Genomic DNA, 18,221 nt, shown 5'->3' with positions numbered 1-18,221 from the left:
AGACTAACACGGCTGCTACTCTGAAACCGATCTTTAGAAAGTGATTTTATACAGTCAATCGTGTATGTCCACTAAGCGCAGTAGGTTGGCGGAGTACGTCCTCAATACAGTGCCTAGCATTGACTCACGGAGTGGTGCACTGTGGGTAGCTATCCCACAGTCCCCGCTGCCCATTGGAATTCTGGGTTAAGCTCCCAATGCCTGATGGGGAAAAAACATTGTTGTGTGTGGTTTTGGGTATATGTCGTCAGTCTCCCCTCCCTCCCCCCTTGAAAGCAATGGCAAACAATTGTTTCACACCTTTTTTCCTGGGTTATCCGTGCAGACGCCATACCACAGCAAGCATGGAGGCTGCTCAGCTGCGCACTGCTGTTGTGAGCATTGTAAACACCTCGCGCATGTAAATGCCCTGGTGCTTTGGAGATCATGCTGTTAATGGAGCAGGTTATAGCCGTGGAACGCCAATTCTGGGCCCGGGAAACAAGCACAGACTGGTGGGACCGCATAGTGCTGCAGATGTGGGACGATTCCCAATGGCTGCAAAACTTTCGCATGCGTAAGGGCACTTTCATGGAACATTGTGACTTGCTTTCCCCTGCCCTGAAGCACCAGAATACCAAGATGAGAGCAGCCCTCACAGTTGAGAAGCGAGTGGCGATAGCCCTGTGGAAGCTTGCAACACCTGACTGCTACCGGTAGGTCGGGAATCAATTCGGAATGGGCAAATCTACCGTGGGGGCTGCTGTGATCCAAGTAGCCAAGGCAATCAACAACCTGCTAACAAGGGCGGTGACTCTGGGAAATGTGCAGGTCATAGTGGATGGCTTTGCTGCAATGGGGTTCCCTAACTGTGGTGGGGCGATAGACGAAATGCATATCTCTATCTTGGCACCGGACCACCTTGCCAAACAGTACATAAACCGCAAGGGGTACTTCTCAATGGTTCTGCAAGCCCTGGTGGATTACAAGGGACATTTCACCGACATCAACGTGGGATGGTTGGGAAAGGTGCATGATGCTTGCATCTTTAGGAACTCCGGGCTGTTCGAAAAGCTGCAAGAAGGGACTTTCTTCCCAGACCAGAAAATTACCGTTGGGGATGTTGAAATGCCAATAGTTATCCTTGGGGACCCAGCCTACCGCTTAATGCCATGGCTCATGAAGCCATACACAGGCAGCCTGGACAGTGGTAAGGAGTAGTTCAACTATAGGCTGAGCAAGTGCATAATGATGGTAGAATGTGCCTTTGCATGTTTAAAAGCCCGCTGGTGCTGTTTGTTAAGTAGGTTAGACCTCAGCGCAACCAGTATTCCCATTGTTATTGCTGCCTGCTCCATAATATCTGTGAGAGTAAGGGGGAGACGTTTATGGTGGGGTGGGAGGTTGAGCCAAATCGCTTGGCAGCCAATTTTGAACAGCCAGACATCAGGGCGATTAGAAGAGCATAGCTAGGCGCACTGCACATCAGAGAGGCTTTGAAAAACAGTTTCATGACTGACCAGGCTACCATCTGACAGTTGTGTGTGCTTGTCCTTGATGCAAAACTGCCCTCTTTGTTGAATGTACTTCCCTGTAAGCCAATCCCTCTTTGACCACAGCTGGCAAAGGAAATAAAGTCCCTATTGTTTTTAATCCATTCATTATTTACTTATTAAAAAAATGTGAGATCACTAACAAGGTAGCCTGGGTGGGGTGGGGGAGGAGGGAAGGACAAGGCCACATTGCTTATTGAAGCCACACTACAAATTAAAGCTGTTTGCATGACAGCCTTTTGTTGCTTGGGCCATCCTCTGGAGTTGAGTGGCTGGGTGCCCGGAGCCTTCCCCCCCCCCCCATGTTCTTGGGTGTCTGGGTGAGGAGGATATGGAACTTGGTGAGGAGGGCAGCAGTTATACAATGGATGCAGTGGGCGTCTGTGCTCTAGCTGCCTTTCTTGCAGCTCCACCAGACACTGATCATGTCCGTTTGCTCCCCTATTAGCCTCAGCATCTCCTCCAGTGTGTTCTGATGACAGTCAACTGTATGCTTTCCTGGCCTCTGCCACCGAATGCCTCCATGCATTAAGCTGTGCCCTATCAGTGCGGGAGTACTGCATGAGCTCTGAAAACATGTCATCCCAAGTGCGGGTTTTTTGCCTTCTAAGCTGATAACCTCATGGACGGAGTTGATACGGGGAGCATAGAAATATTTGCACCTGCAGGGAGGATAACAAGGGAGAGTACAATTTAAGATTATACATTTCTGAGAACAAAAGGGAGACTTTCACAGTGAATCAAGCAATTCACAGCACACAGCACAGGTGTTTTAGGTACAAGGCATTTTGCCTTTTATATTGAGCTCCTGCCGGTATGGTGACACATCACACACGACTGGACAACAGAATTCAATTTCCAGGCAGCCATGAGGGGTTGGCTTCTTCCGCGTTCATAACATGTGGGAATGTTTTCAAACTGCAGCGCCTTCCTTTCCCATAGCAAGCAATGCCGGTTGGGTTTGCCGTTTAAAAGAAGGGGCTGTGGTATTGGGGTGGATGTGCAGCACACACCTCCCCCCACCGCCTGGCTATTCTCCGGGATGATCCCTTTTAGCCAAGCGCAACCAGCCCAGCATGAACGGGGTCCTTTTACTGTTCCCTTACAAAACTTCCCCTATTTCAACCAGGTGACCATGAATGATATCTCTCTACTGAGGCTAACACAGAAAGATATAGACCGAATGTTGCATGAATGCGACCAAAACCCAGGAGCATTCACTGCCATGCTTTGTGCTGCAATGATTCCAGACTACTTGCTACTGGCTTGGTGTGGTAAAGTGTCCTACCGTGGAGTTCAAAATAAGGCAGCCTTCCCCAGAAACCTTCTGCAAAGGCTTTCAGAGTACCTCCAGGAGAGCTTCTTGGAGATGTCCCTGGAGGGTTTCCGCTCCATCCCCAGATGGAGCGGAACAGATTTTTCCAGTAGCTGTACTGGCTGCGAATGCATCCCAATTCTTCAGGGCAAATCAAACATTAAACACTATTGCTTTTAACCACTGTAGTGTAGATACAAATGTGCACTCACCAGAGGTGCCTTCTCCACCTTTAGGGTCCAGGAACAATTCGCCCTGGGAGGTTATTGGCTCCAGGGTGAGGAAAAGGTCCAGCTGCCGGGGAGAACGGATTCTCCGCTTGCCTGCTGCTCATTCTCCTCCTCCTCCTCTTCCTCTTCCTCTTCCTCATCCACAAAATCCTCCTCCATGTTGCATGAGACTCCCCCCTTGCAGGTGTCCACGGACAGTGGTGGGGTACTGGTAGGGTCCCCCCCCTAGAATGGCATGCAGCTGATCATAGAAGCGGTATGTATGGGGCTCTGACCCAGAGCCACTGTTTGCCTCCTTTGTCTTGTAGTAGGCTTGCCTGAGCCCCTTAACTTTCATGCGGCACTGCTGTGTATCCCTGGGGTAGCCTCTCTCTACCATGCCCTGTGTGATTTTGGCATATATATCAGCATTTCTTCTGCTGGTTTGGAGTTCTGCCTGCACAGATTTTTCTCCCCATACAGCAGTCAGATCCAGTGTCTCCCCTTCGCTCCATGCTGGAGCTCATTTGTGATTCTAGGACTGCATGGTCACCTGTTCTGCTGAGCTCGCCACACTGACCAAACAGGAAATGAAATTCAAAAGTTCCCGGGGCTTTTCTTGTGTACCTGGTGTGACAAAGTTCCTCCTCTACCTTGGTGGGTCCTGCGCTTATTGGCGGATTTGCTCGCCTCAGAGATTTTCCATCAGGGCCGGCTCCAGGCACCAGCTTACCAAGCAGGTGCTTGGGGCGGCCACTTCGGAGAAGGGCGGCAGGTCCAGCTGTTTGGTGGCAATTAGGTGGCCGGTCCCTCACTCCTGCTCGGAGCGAAGGACCTCCCGCCGAATTGCCGCCGCAGATCGCGATCGCGGCTTTTTTGTTTGTTTGGGGTTTTTTTGTTTGTTTGTTTGGCTGCTTGGGGCAGCCAAAACCCTGGAGCTGGCCCTGTTCACCATGTGGGTCAGGAAACAGCCCAGAGATCTTCCCCTCTGGTAGAAGCCACAGTCCAGGTTAATTCCTCTTGTGTCTGATCAGGAGTTGGGAGGTTTTGGGGGAACCCGGGCCCGCCCTCTACTCCGGGTTCCAGCCCAGGGTCCTGTGGACTGCAGCTGTCTAGAGTGCCTCCTGGAACAGATGCGCGACAGCTACAACTCCCTGGGCTACTTCCCCATGGCCTCCTCCCAACACCTTCTTTATCCTCACCACAGGACCTTTCTCCTGGTGTCTGATAATGCTTGTGCTCCTCAGTCCTCCAGCAGCACACCCTCTCACTCTCAGCTCCTTGCGCCTCTTGCTCCCAGCTCCTCACATGCACACTACAAACTGAAGTGAGGTCCTTTTTAACTCAGATGCCCTGATTAGCCAACCTGTCCTAATTGATCCTAGCAGTTTCTTCTTAATTGGCTCCAGGTGTCCTAATTAGCCTGTCTCCCTTAGTTGGTTCCAGCAAGTTCCTGCTTGTTCTGGAACTGCCCCTGTTACCTTACCCAGGGAAAAGAGATCTACTTAATCTGGGACTAATATATCTGCCTTGTAACACTGTCCTGTAGCCATCTGGCCTGACCCTGTCACACTGGCTAGTGCATTGGAGTTGAAAGTGCTGTCCAGAGCGGTCACATTGGAGCACTCTAGGATAGCTCCTGGAGGCCAATACCGTCGAATTGCACAACACTGCGTCTACACTTACCCAAATTTGACCCAGTCTGGGAGGAGTACAGCAGTCGATTTTAAGAGCCCTTTAGGTCGACGGAACGAGGTTGGTTGTGTAGCCGCATTGCTTATAAAATCAACCTAACGTGGCTAAATTCGACCTAACCTCATCGTGTAGACCAGACCGCTGAATACTTTTCCCACACATGAAGAAGAGCTCTGCAGGCATGTCTATACTACAAACGTAAGTTGACCTATATTAGGTCAACTTACAGCCAATGCAGTAATTATTGCAATTTTTCATATCCACACTGTCCTCCTTCTGTCGCTGGTGCACATCCTCACCAGGAGCACTTCCACCGACATGAGGGGAAGTTTGCGGGGGCTGAGAGTCTGGGTTCTCAGCTCTGCACAGAGCTCCCCACTGGGAGCCCGCTGCTGCCCAGGCTTTCAGCTCCACTCCCAACTGGGAGCCCAGTCCAGGCTCTCAGCTCTGCTCCCTACTAGGAGACCAGCTCTCAGCTCACTGCAGAGCTCCCTGGTGGGAACCGGACTTCCTGCCAGCTCCCCGCTGCCACCTGGGCTCCCCACTCTGCTCTAGGAGCCCAGCTGCCGCCTGGGCTCTCGGTTCTCCACTCCCGCTGGGAGCCCGATAGCTGCCCAGGCTCCCAGCGGGGAGCAGGGAACCAGGAGCCCCTGAGGGCAGCCAGGTTGCTAGCGGGGAGCTTGGGCAGCAGCCTGGCTGGGAGGGGGGAGCCAGGAGCCTGAGGGAGAGCCAGGCTCTAGCTGGAGCCCCCCACCATCCCCAGGATGACAGTCTGAGCTGTGAGCCAGGCCCCGGGTTCACAGCAGGGAGCCTACCAGCCTTTCTTGTCAATTTCACAGCTCCAGCAGGGAGCCGTGAAATTGACAAGAATGACAGCCAACAGCAGCTGTAAGTAATGCAGTGTCTACACCAGCATAAGTCCTACACCTCTCGTTGAGGCGGAGTTATTATGTCGCTGTAATAGAGCACTTACATCAGCGAGAGCAAGGCTGTAGTGTAGACACTGACACAAGTAGGTTGACGTAAACTGCCTTACCTCACCCAATTGTAGTGTAGACTGGGCCTCAGTAGTAGCTCTAAAGTTTCCCTCTTTCACCAACAGGCACTGGTCCAATAAAAGATATTACCTCACCCACCTTGTGGCACAGTAGTCCCCCATTGTATATAGGAATTACTAAGGTCAACATTGAAAGATAGTCATCTGTAGGGTGGTAGTTTGTAGCAATTGTTAAGCAGCACACAGGAGCCCAACAGTGTAGGAAAAGAAGGGTAGAATATCATATCCATATGGGGAAAAAGAGGAATTTACTGTATGCCAGTAGAATGTAATTATCCAAATGAAAATTTAGGTAGGATGCTGGCAAAAAATCTCTTTTATTGTGTACAAACTTAGAAACAAAAATAATGATGAGGTTGCAATCATAGTAGAAGGGTAGTGTACTCGTACACCTGAAAAAAGACTGCATTTAAAAATGGTGATATACCCTCTGTGGGATTGCACTGATCATCAGTTACAATTAAGGTTTATTGATACATTTGATTTTAACATACATTTTTATTTAATTTCTCTTTCTTATCTAGGGTTTTATAGTATGCTCATCACTGTAGTGTTTGAATGCCTTACACATTTAATGAGACAGTTTTCACAGTTTTGTCATAAAGTCCCAGTTCCTATACTCCTGTGACTGTGTAAGAGACTCAGCTTTCATTCAAATATATAAAAAAATACATTTTTATTCCTTATAGTTGAGGTGACAATCTTGAACATGTGAACCCCAAAGGCTCAAAAACCAGCAGGCAAAAAGGATAAAAATGGTATTATTTTAAAAATCTAATGATTTTTCTAAGCCAATCACATGGGATGAAATCTTGGCTCCATTGAAGTGATTGTTTAAACTCCTATTGATTTCAATAGGCCAGGATTTCACTTTTTTTTTTTTTTAAAGCCTGACTCATTATTTTTGAATGCTTGGGATTGGCAACACTGCATAGCAACAGATCCTAACCCCGTTTTAATCACTTAGCTCCACTGACTTCAACATAGCTATATCAATTTGCAACAGCAGAGGATCTGGCCTATAGAATCTAGGTGGAAGGAATGTTTTGGTTTGTTTACATGCACTGTTATTGCCGAAGAGTGAGAATGAAGAAGTGTTTTATATTTTGCTGTGAAGGCAGTGAGGGTTATAGGCATTCTGACGTGTTCCAGGAATGAGTTTAGACAGGAGTCAGGAGCTGTTCAACTACAGGCTAAGCAAGTGCAGAATGGTGGTAGAATGTGCATTTGGCCATTTAAAAGGTTACTGGCGATCGTTACTGACTTGGTCAGTCCTCAGCCAAACCAGTATCCCCATTGTTATTGCTGCTTGCTGTGTGCTCCACAATCTCAGTGAGAGTAAGGGGGAGACCTTTATGGCGGGGTGGGAGGCTGAGGCAAATCGCCTGGCTGCTGATTACGCGCAGCCAGACACCAGGGCAATTAGAAGATCACACCAGGAAGCGCTGTGCATCAGAGAAGCTTTGAAAACCAGTTTCATGACTGGCCAGGCTACGGTGTAAAAGTTCTGTTTGTTGAAAACCCGCCTCCTTGATTGACTCATTCCCTGTAAGCAAACCACCCTCCCCCCTTAAATCACAGCTTGCTTTTAAAGGAAATAAAGTCACTATCGTTTAAAAATCATGTATTCTTTATTAATTGATTATAAACATAGGGAGAGAACCAACAAGGTAACCCGGGTGAGGTTTAGGAGGAGGATAGGAGGGAAGTAAAAGGCCACTGAAAAAATTCAATATAATGACAGCCTTTTGGTTGGGCTGTCCACTGGGGTGGAGTGGGAGGGTGCACGGAGCCTCCCCCAGCATTCTTACACGTCTGGGTGAGGAGGCTATGGAACATGGTGAGGGGGGAGGGAGGTTATACAGCGGCTGCAGCGGCACTCTGTTATCCTGCTGCCAGCTTGGGAGGGTACTTCACTCAGGCTGAGAAAAAGATCCTGGCTGTTGGGGAGAACGTAGTGCTGTGTGCTCTCCGCAAGCTCGTCCTCCTCCTCCTCCTCTTCCCCATCCGCAGAATCCTCAGGTGTGGCTGATGAGATTACCCCCGCCTCGGAATCCACGGTCAGAGGTGGGGTAGTGGTGGCGGCCCCCCATAGAATTGCATGCAGCTCAGCGTAGAAGCGGCATGTCTGCGTCTCTGACCCGGAGTGACCGTTTGCCTCCTTTGTTCTCTGATAGGCTTGTCTGAGCTCCTTGACTTTCACGCGGCACTGATCTGAGTCCCTATTGTGGCCTCTCTCCATCATGCCCTTGGATATTTTTTCAAAAGTTTTGGCATTTCGTCTTTTCGAACGAAGCTCCGCTAGCACTGAATCCTCTCCCTATATAGCGATCAGATCCAGTACCTCCTGTACAGTCCATGCTGGTGCTCTTTTTCGATTACCAGCCTGCATGGTTACCTGTGCTGATGAGCTCTCTGTGGTCACCTGTGCTGGGCAAACAGGAAATGAAAGTCAAATGTTCGCGGGGCTTTTCCTGTCTACCTGGCCAGTGCATCCGAGTTCAGATTGCTGTCCATAGCGGTCACAATGGTGCACTGTGGGATAGCTCCCGGAGGCCAATACCATCGAATTGCGGCCACACTAACCCTAATTCGAAATGACAATATCAATTTCGGCGCTACTCCACTCGTGGGGGAGGAGTACAGAAATCAATTTTAAGAGACCTTTATTTCGAAAGAAATGGCTTTGTTGTGTGGACAGGTGCAGGGTTAATTTGATTTAACGCTGCTAAATTCGAATTAAACTCATAGTGTAGACCAGGCCTATGTAAGCAGCCCCAAATTACAGTGGCCTTTTTAAATGACCACAAATTATATCTGCTCCCAATGCCAAACTACATCTCAATGGTGGGCATTCCAGCTCACCCTTTTTTGCTTTTAAGCTACTTACATTGATGTATTGTCAGCAGATATTTTTTCTATAAACAGAAAATAATTAAAATCTGCTAGTCTGCTTGTCATTTCTCTGACTGCAGCATGGAGTTTATCAGGATCTTTGCCAGTCGTAAGTAGGATCAGCTGAGTGGCTTTTTATTTTCCCTACATGTTACCAAGAGCTAGGTTACTTTATGTAGTTTGGTTGGTTTATTAACTTATCATAGAATATCAGGGTTGAAAGGGACCTCAGGAGGTCATCTAGTCCAACCCCCTGCTCAAAGCAGGACCAATCCCCAGACAGATTTTTACCCCAGTTCCTTAAATGGCCCCCTCAAGGATTGAACGCACAACCCTGGGTTTAGCAGGCCAACGCTTACACCACTGAGCTATCCCTCCCCCAATATTTGACCATTCAGCTCTAGATCACATGCCTAGAGTTTACTCAGGCTCTCACTTTCACCCAAACCAAACTGTTTTGTATTGAGATAACACTATCTTGTTCTTTTGTTGCAGGCTTCTCTGCTGGAGATGAGTGTATAATATAGCATCCCTGAAAAGCAGAAAATACAAGGTATGTAAAGCTCTATGAATTAGATCCCTCCCAAAAGAAGTACTCAAAAGCTTTAACTTTTCGGTTCTGACTTTTCACTTATGTGAGGGGCAATTCTGTATTGGTGTGTTTTAGCCATCTCCTACACAGAGCAATATTTGTTATTCAGATACACTGCTCATGTACAATAACCCTAGCAGACCCAGCTCCCTCACAAGCACTTCACTGGGTCAAGTGTCTAGCAAGAACTAGCAAGTAGTGGCATGGCCCCCTCTGGGCAGGATTTTTCTTGTCCAAATCCCCCCATGTAAGTTCTTATCCAGTCTGATTCTTTCCCTCCAGACAGGTCTAGTTTGAGACACAGCAAGTTGTTTTCTTTCATGATTTACTTGTTGTTCCTTACTCTGGCTCCTAACAGGAGTCTGTAGTTTTTTTGGAAGATCTTTGATGAGGAACAGTAGCAAAATATTCAGTAGCAACAGTAGCAAGCAGAGCTAGCAATTTGCAGGGTACTAATTATACCCAGACGCTTTTCCTTAGATCTCGTGACAACAGCTTTTTTCACTTCAGTGTCTGGCCTGGAGATTCAGTTTATGCCCAGCTTTTCTTTTCTGTATTCTTCTCTGGGCCTGGCTCTCCATTGCCTTGCACTATGTGTTGTCATTTACACCTGTGCTCAGTGGCTGTACAACACCATCAAATCACTAGTAGCATTTTACCTCCACTTTGCATGGGCATCAATGACTACACAAGGGGAAAGGCAATAGAAAACCAGGCCCAGGGAAGAATATGGAACCCTCCCCCACCTAATCCACATCCCTATAGTGACAGCTCTATCTCACTACCAGTTTCTCTCTTATTTGTGGGAAGTCAGAGGGGAAGATTTTGGCTGGGCAGGTTTACTCTTTTCCCCAGTTAGTTGTGTTTGCTAGCAATTAATAATTCTCAGCAGTTTCAAGTTATTACCATTTCTTGCCTTCATTACTTGCACTTTCCTTAATCTCATAGCAAGTCTTACTTTTCAAAATCTGTCATTTTAAACTGGGTCAAATGCTAACACCGCTTTTCAAGTATCAGAGGGGTAGCCGTGTTAGTCTGAATCTGTAAAAAGCAACAGAGGGTCTTGTGGCACCTCTAAGACTAAGGCTTGGTCTACACTACCCCCCCCAATTCGAACTAAGGTACGCAACTTCAGCTACGTGAATAACGTAGCTGAAGTCGAAGTACCTTAGTTCGAACTTACCTTGGTCCACACGCGGCAGGCAGGCTCCCCCGTCGACTCCGCGGTACTCCTCTCGCCGAGCTGGAGTACCGCAGTCGACGGCAAGCACTTCCGGGTTCGACTTATCGCGTCCAGACTAGACGCGATAAGTCGAACCCAGAACTTCGATTTCCAGCCGTCGAACTAGCTGGTAAGTGTAGCCAAGGCCTAACAGAAGTATTGGGAGCATAAGCTTTCGTGGGTAAGAACCTCACTTCTTCAGATTCAAGATTCTTCTTCTTACCCACAAAAGCTTATGCTCCCAATACTTCTGTTAGTCTTAAAGGTGCCACAGGACCCTCTGTTGCTTTTTACCGCTTTTCAGTTTTTCCTCTTAGGATTTGCCATAAAAAATCAGACTATTGCTCTATTAAGCCCTGCATCCTACTTCTGCCTGTGGCCAGTGCTTCAGAGAAAGGTTTTTAAAATGTTCTGTTGTAAGGATATATTGCACATACTTGTCACTGACACTGCTGTCTCATACTTTATTTGCTTCAGAATCCTTCAATGAAAGACATCTGCTCCCGGTGATATACTGCTCTTCAATCTCTCACACTGGTCCAAAATTTCCTGCATAGAATTTTCAGCATTTGCCAAGGCCACATTGATTTTCCATTTAAAGTCTTAATTATTTTTATCTAAATAGTTAGATAGTGCTATAAGGGAATGGATGGAGGGACAACACTAACAGAAAATAAAATGCAAATAAATGTGTATAAAGCTTAAAGGAACAGATTTTTAGATTTGACAATAAGAAAATTAAATAGATCACACTAGTGTAGGAGTTGACTGGAGTGCTATCTGAAAGAAGTGGGTTGGTTTTAAGGAGGAATTTGAAGACCGAGTAAGATCATTCTAAGCACAGGGGAAGGATGAAGAAGAAAAGCACAAAGGCAAAAGTGGGAGGAGACAAATTAAGTAGCAAGAGAAGAACAGCTGGCAAAGTGCATGAAGCAAATACACTTTTTAAAAATAATAGATTGGAGACTTCAGTATGCTTTTGGAGTTTAAAACTGAATAAGCCAAGTTGGTAAGCAACCACACAACTAATAGGTTTTCCCCTAGCACAAATTCACAATTACTGAGAAAGCAGATACTGCAGGCGTATATTCTGAATTAAATCAAATTATAATACCAATCAAGTGAGTGGCTTATCTTCAGTACCAGCCTCATATCTGTAAAAGATTAAACTTGAACAGAAACATAGTGCTTTACTCTGACATAATTATTCATTGAGCAATGGTACACATAATGCATTGAAAAATTATTACTGTTCTATCTGTGATTTACCATTGTCATCTCTTACACTATAATGATCTTGCCAGTGTTTCTGTTGGCTTTTTCCATGTATGACAAATTCATAAAAATCAGTACCGGTTGGAGCTCATTGCATTTTGTTTGTTTCAGACAAATGCGGTAATATTTGCATGATGTGATTTAGCTGAAATTGCTGTTAGGATGATTTGTGCTACTGCAGTAGTACTTATAGTAATACTGTGCTGAGGATAAATGAAATCTGATATGCCTGCGCAGTGCATTCTTGTCACTGCCAGGGGAGTGGACTCGCCGGTTGAACACAGTGGACTCAAGAGCGAAGCCACGTGAGACCTATGGCCTTTTCTACTAAAGTTAGTGCCCAAATCATGGACCAAAGTGCTGTTCTAGGACAGTTAAGGTATTCATCCTATGCTCAGGTCATGGGAGCTTTAAAGTCCTTTGCAACCACTGGTGAGACAACCACTGGGTACGTCTACACTTACCAGCAGGTCCGGCAGCAGGCAATCAATGTTCTGGGATCGATCCTGGAAGTGCTCGCCGTCGACGCCAGTACTCCAGCTCGGCGAGAGGAGTACGTGGCTTCGACGGGGGAGTCTCCCTGCCGCGTCTGGACCCGCAGTAAGTTCGGACTAAGGTACTTTGAATTCAGCTACGTTATTAACATAGCTGAATTTGCGTACCTTAGTCCGAAGTGGGGGCTTAGTGGGGACCAGGCAAACTCTCTGCAAGTATGCTGACTAGATAGATCACCAGCATTGTCACATACCAATGGAAACATTATTCTATGAGCATCAAGCAAAACCACCCACACTGTGGTAATTCCGTCACTGTGTGACAGTGTCACTGATTTGCTGTGTGACCTTGGCCAACTTGCTTAGGCCTGATTTTCAGAAGTACTGAGCACACTCAGCTCCCATAAATCAGGCCATTAAGCTCTTTGTTCTTACCCCGTCTGTAAAATGAAGATAATGACGCTTATCCACCTTTGGAAACTGCTTTGAGATCTGCGGATAAAGTGCCGTGTAAGTGCACCGCACAGTTATTAATAAAGCAAACCCTACGGTTGTCATACCACAATGCAGACATTTCTCTTACTAGGCATTAAGTTAAACATTGGTGTTGGCAGACATTGCTGAGTCATTCCAATGTGGGCCCTCAGGTGCACTTCAGCATTGCTGCGGGCTGATGGAGGTAAACTCGTGCTGGACTTAGGATGCACTAAGATTTGTTAATTATGGTACTGAATCTCCAGTCCAGTGACTATCTGGGCCAAAACTGATCACGTGTTTTCTGTTAGAAGTATGCTACCTCTGGCATGTGTCTAGCATATACTACTGTTGGTGTAGGCCTGGAAACAGATAACCATTGACATCTCTGACATCAAGGCCTCAGGACATTCCTAGCATTGATGTCACAGAATTTGTTTTGTGGGAAAGGTCCAAAGCAGTAACATGCCAGAAGTCTTGTGACACAAGAACTAAGACATGCATATTTTTGCAGATTGAAGTAATAGAGTATAGCAGTATCCCCACTATCAAAATGAGTATCCTAAGCCAAGCTTAAGTGCAGACTATTTATATTTGTCTGTGGACAACTAATGTTTAACACAATTAGGCCAGCCAATATGGATATCTGGGATTAAAATAACAAAAAATTAATTCTAGCTTTCATGTATAGCTGAGCAAAGACATGGTGTTGCAAGCTGGTTAAAACATGTTTTCTCCATATTGCTATCCCCAAAGAGAGTTCCTATTCTGCATACACTGACATTAGTGGGAGCAGCATTCAGCCTAATATTATCATGCCGTTTGGACAAAATAAGTCAGTGAGTCACACACAAGTTCTCCTAAGGCACTTTTAAAAATTGACCACCTCAATGGCTTGTATCTTGATGCAAATTGAACTAAAGTGTGATTTCAGCATTTGTAATCAGGCTTTCCACTGGTGCACTTTGATTTCAAGGAAAAGTGCCAGACATCTGGCTGTTACAAAAGCGAGGAGTCCCAGAATCTATAGCAAATACACAAAAATGAGATGAATGAAATTTCTGAATAACATACTGAAATGCATACTCAACATGATATTTTTAATCAAATGGCAGAAGGCCATAGTTTATTCTGTGTTTCATAATTGGCAAACACGCGTTCACATCACTGTAACAACACTGTTATAAACCTAGAGATAATCCTGGCAGATTAAAGTTTTCTGGGGCCTCTACGTCCTATGCTGACAGTACTGTCATAGCTATTTGCAGTGTTGTTGGAGCTGTGTTGGTCCCAAGATATGAGATAGACAAGGTGGATGAGGTATCTTTTATTGAACCAACTTCTGTTGGTGAGAGAGACAAGGTTTTCTAGGAAAAGCACTCAGACTGACAGATTCAACAAAGAGTCTGGTGGCACCTTAAAGACTAACAGATTTATTTGGGCATAAGCTTTCGTGAGTAAAAACCTCACTTCTTCGGATGCATCAGATTGTTCAGCATAGGCAGTTAACACGTATTGTAAGATCTGAAGTAGAGCTTTGTGTAAGCTTGAAAGCTTGTCTTCCTCACCAACAGAAGGTGGTGCAATAAAAGTTACCTCACCCACCTTGTCTCTCACGTATTGTAAGTGAGCATTCAAAGTCAAGTGGCCTTTAACACCTCTGCAGTCATAGGACAAAAAAGGGAGGGAGGGGTTAGTAGGTTACAGATTGCTGTAAAAAGCCAGAAATTCAGTGTCTTTATAAAGATCACGATTTTTAGTGTCTAGCAAAGTTATGAATATAAGCTTCCAGGCTCATCTTTTGAAGGGGTTGTGAAGGTTTCTTTTGAGGACAAGGACTGAGAGGTCAGATATAGGTGATCATGTTGTGAAAAGTAACAAGGAGTCTGGTGGCACCTTAAAGACTAACAGATTTATTTGGGCATAAGCTTTCGTGAGTAAAAACCTCACTTCTTCGGATGCACAGAGTGAAAGTTACAGATGCAGGCATTATATACTGACACATGGAGAGCAGGGAGTTACTTCACAAGTGGAGAACCAGTGTTGACAGAGCCAATTCAATCAGGGTGGATGTAGTCCACTCCCAATAATAGATGAGGAGGTGTCAATTCCAGGAGAGGAAAAGCTGCTTCTGTAGTGAGCCAGCCACTCCCAGTCCCTATTCAAGCCCAGATTAATGGTGTTGAATTTGCAAATGAATTTTAGTTCTGCTGTTTCTCTTTGAAGTCTGTTTCTGAAGTTTTTTTGTTCAATGATAGTGACTTTTAAATCTGTAATAGAATGACCAGGGAGATTGAAGTGTTCACTTACTGGCTTATGTATGTTACCATTCCTGATGTCCGATTTGTGTCCATTTATTCTTTTGCGGAGGGACTGTCCGGTTTGGCCAATGTACATGGCAGAGGGGCATTGCTGGCACATGATGGCATATATGACATTAGTGGATGTGCAGGTGAATGAGCCCCTGATGGTGTGGCTGATGTGGTTGGGTCCTCTGATGCTGTTGCCAGAGTAGATATGGGGACAGAGTAGGCAACGAGGTTTGCTACAGGGATAGGTTCCTGGGTTGGTGTTTCTGTGGTGTGGTGTGTAGTTGCTGGTGAGTATTTGCTTCAGGTTGGGGGGTTGTCTGTAAGCGAGGACTGGCCTGCCTCCCAAGGTCTGTGAGAGTGAGGGATCATTTTCCAGGATAGGTTGTAGATCATGGATAATGCGCTGGAGAGGTTTTAGCTGGGGGCTGTATGTGATGGCCAGTGGTGTTCTGTTATTGTCCTTGTTGGGCCTGTCCTGCAGTAGGTGATTTCTGGGTACCCGTCTTGCTGTGTCAATCTGTTTCCTCACTTCCCCAGGTGGGTATTGTAGTTTTACGAATGCTTGATAAAGATCTTGTAGATGTTTGTCTCTGTCTGAGGGGTTGGAGCAAATTCGGTTGTATCTTAGGGCTTGGCTGTAGACAATGGATCGTGTGATGTGTCTTGGAAAAGTGTTGTGAAAAGTGTTCGCCCACAAGGTTGGGTTTTTTTTTTTTTTTTAGCTTTTATAATTTTCTGATGTGATGTAATTTGAGAGTATATTGATTGTCTGGTTTTACCCACATAGTTGTTATTGGGGCATTTAGTGCACAGAATGAGGTACACCACATATTGTGGTAGGCATGTGTAGGACCCATGGATCTTGAAAGGTATCTTGGGGGCGGGGGAGGGTACTGATCATGGTAGTAGTGGAGTTAGGTTTTGCATTGGTTGTTATCATAGAATCATAGAATATCAGGGTTGGAAGGGACCGCAGGAGGTCATCTAGTCCAAACCCCTGCTCAAAGCAGGACCAATTCCCAACTAAATCATCCCAGCCAGGGCTTTGTCAAGCTTGACCTTAAAAACCTCAAAGGAAGGAGATTCCACCACCTCCCTAGTTAACCCATTCCAGTGCTTCACCCTCCTAGTGAAAACGTTTTTCCTAATATCCAACCTAAACCTCCCCCACTGCAACTTGAGATCATTACTCCTTGTTCTGTCATCTGCTGCCACTGAGAACAGTCTAGATCCATCCTCTTTGGAACCCCCTTTCAGGTAGTTGAAAGTACCTATCAAACCCCCCCCATTCTTCTCTTCTGCAGACTAAACAATCCCAGTTCCCTCAGCCTCTCCTCATAAGTCATGTGCTCCAGCCCCCTAATCATTTTTTGTTGCCCTCCGCTGGACTCTTTCCAATTTTTCCACATCCTTCTTGTAGTGTGGGGCCCAAAACTGGACACAGTACTCCAGATGAGGCCTCACCAATGTCGAATAGAGGGGAATGATCACGTCCCTTGATCTGCTGGCAATGCCCCTACTTATACAGCCCAAAATACCGTTAGCCTTCTTGGCAACAAGGGCACACTGTTGCCTCATATCCAGCTTCTCGTCCACTGTAACCCCTAGGTCCTTTTCTGCAGAATTGCTTCTTAGCCATTCGGTCCCTAGTCTGTAACAGTGCATGGGATTCTTCCGTCCTAAGAAGACTCTGCACTTGTCCTTGTTGAACCTCATCAGGTTTCTTTTGGCCCAGTCCTCTAATTTGTCTAGGTCCCTCTGTATCCTATCCCTACCCTCCAGCATATCTACCACTCCTCCCAGTTTAGTGTCACCTGCAAACTTGCTGAGAGTGCAGTCCATGCCATCCTCCAGATTATTAATGAAGATATTGAACAAAACCAGCCCCAGAACCGACCCTGGGGGCACTCCACTTGATACCAGCTGCCAACTAGATATGGAGCCATTGATTACTACCTGTTGAGCCCGACGATCTAGCCAGCTTTCTATCCACCTTATAGTCCATTCATCCAGCCCATATTTCTTTAACTTGCTGGCAAGAATACTGTGGGAGACTGTATCAAAAGCTTTGCTAAAGTCAAGGAATAACACATCCACTGCTTTCCCCTCATCCACAGACCCAGTTATCTCCTCATAGAAGGCATAAGTCTGGTTATGGCAGTTATGGCAGAGTCTGGTGCTGCTTTGAGTTAGTGAGTCCTGATCTGTGGGAAGCTTCCTTCTGATGACGAATTTGGTGAGATTGGAGGATGGTTTGAAGGCCAGAAGAGAGCATTCAGGAAAGATTTCTCTCAGGATGTGGTCCCCATCAAGTATGGGTGGTAATGGTTTGATTATATTCCATATGCGTTTCAGTGTGGGGTGGTAGATGACAACTAAGGGTGTTCAGTCAGAGGGTTTTTTTTCCGTATTAAAGCAAGTTCTCTTGGGGTATTCGGGTATCCATGCATGAGGTGATCTACTTCTCTGGTGGAGTGTCCTTGTTTGGTGAAGGTGGTTTAAGTGTGTTAAGGTGTGTATTCTGGACTTTCTCCTTGGAGCATATTCTGTGGTATCTGAGTGCCTGGCTGTAGCTAATAGATTTCTTGGTGTGTTTGGGGTAGTTACTGGATCTGTGGAGGTAGGTGTTGTGATCTGTGGGTTTCTTGAATATAGCTGCCAGTAGTGTTCCATTGTTGAAGCTGATTGTGGTGTTCAGGAAGTTGATGCCAGTGTGGAAGTGTTCTAAAGAGAGTTTGATGGATGGATGGGTGGTGGTTGTTAAAGTTGTGGTGGAAATCTGTGAGGGAGTTTAGGTCATCTGTCCAGAGGATGAAAATATCATCAATCTATTTCAGGTATAATATTGGATTTGTAGTGCATTTTTCCAGAAATTCTTCCTCAATGTGGCCCATGAAGAACTTGGCATACTGGGGAGCCATCCCAATATCCCTGGCTGTTCCCATGGTTTGGACAAAGTGTTTGTTGTTAAATGTAAAATTGCTCTGGGTAAGGATGAAATGGATGAGTTTGGTGATGTGTTTGGGGTGGATATCTGAGTGTTGTCCATTGTCTTGTAGATATTTGATGCAGGCAGAGATGCCATCATTGTGAAGGATGTTGGTGTATAAGGAAGTGACATTTATAGTGACAAGTATGGTATTCTGAGG

This window comes from Trachemys scripta, chromosome 1, assembly GCF_013100865.1.
Source record: "Trachemys scripta elegans isolate TJP31775 chromosome 1, CAS_Tse_1.0, whole genome shotgun sequence".
Classification (NCBI taxonomy): domain Eukaryota; kingdom Metazoa; phylum Chordata; order Testudines; family Emydidae; genus Trachemys; species Trachemys scripta.
This window is presented reverse-complemented; position numbering follows the sequence as displayed.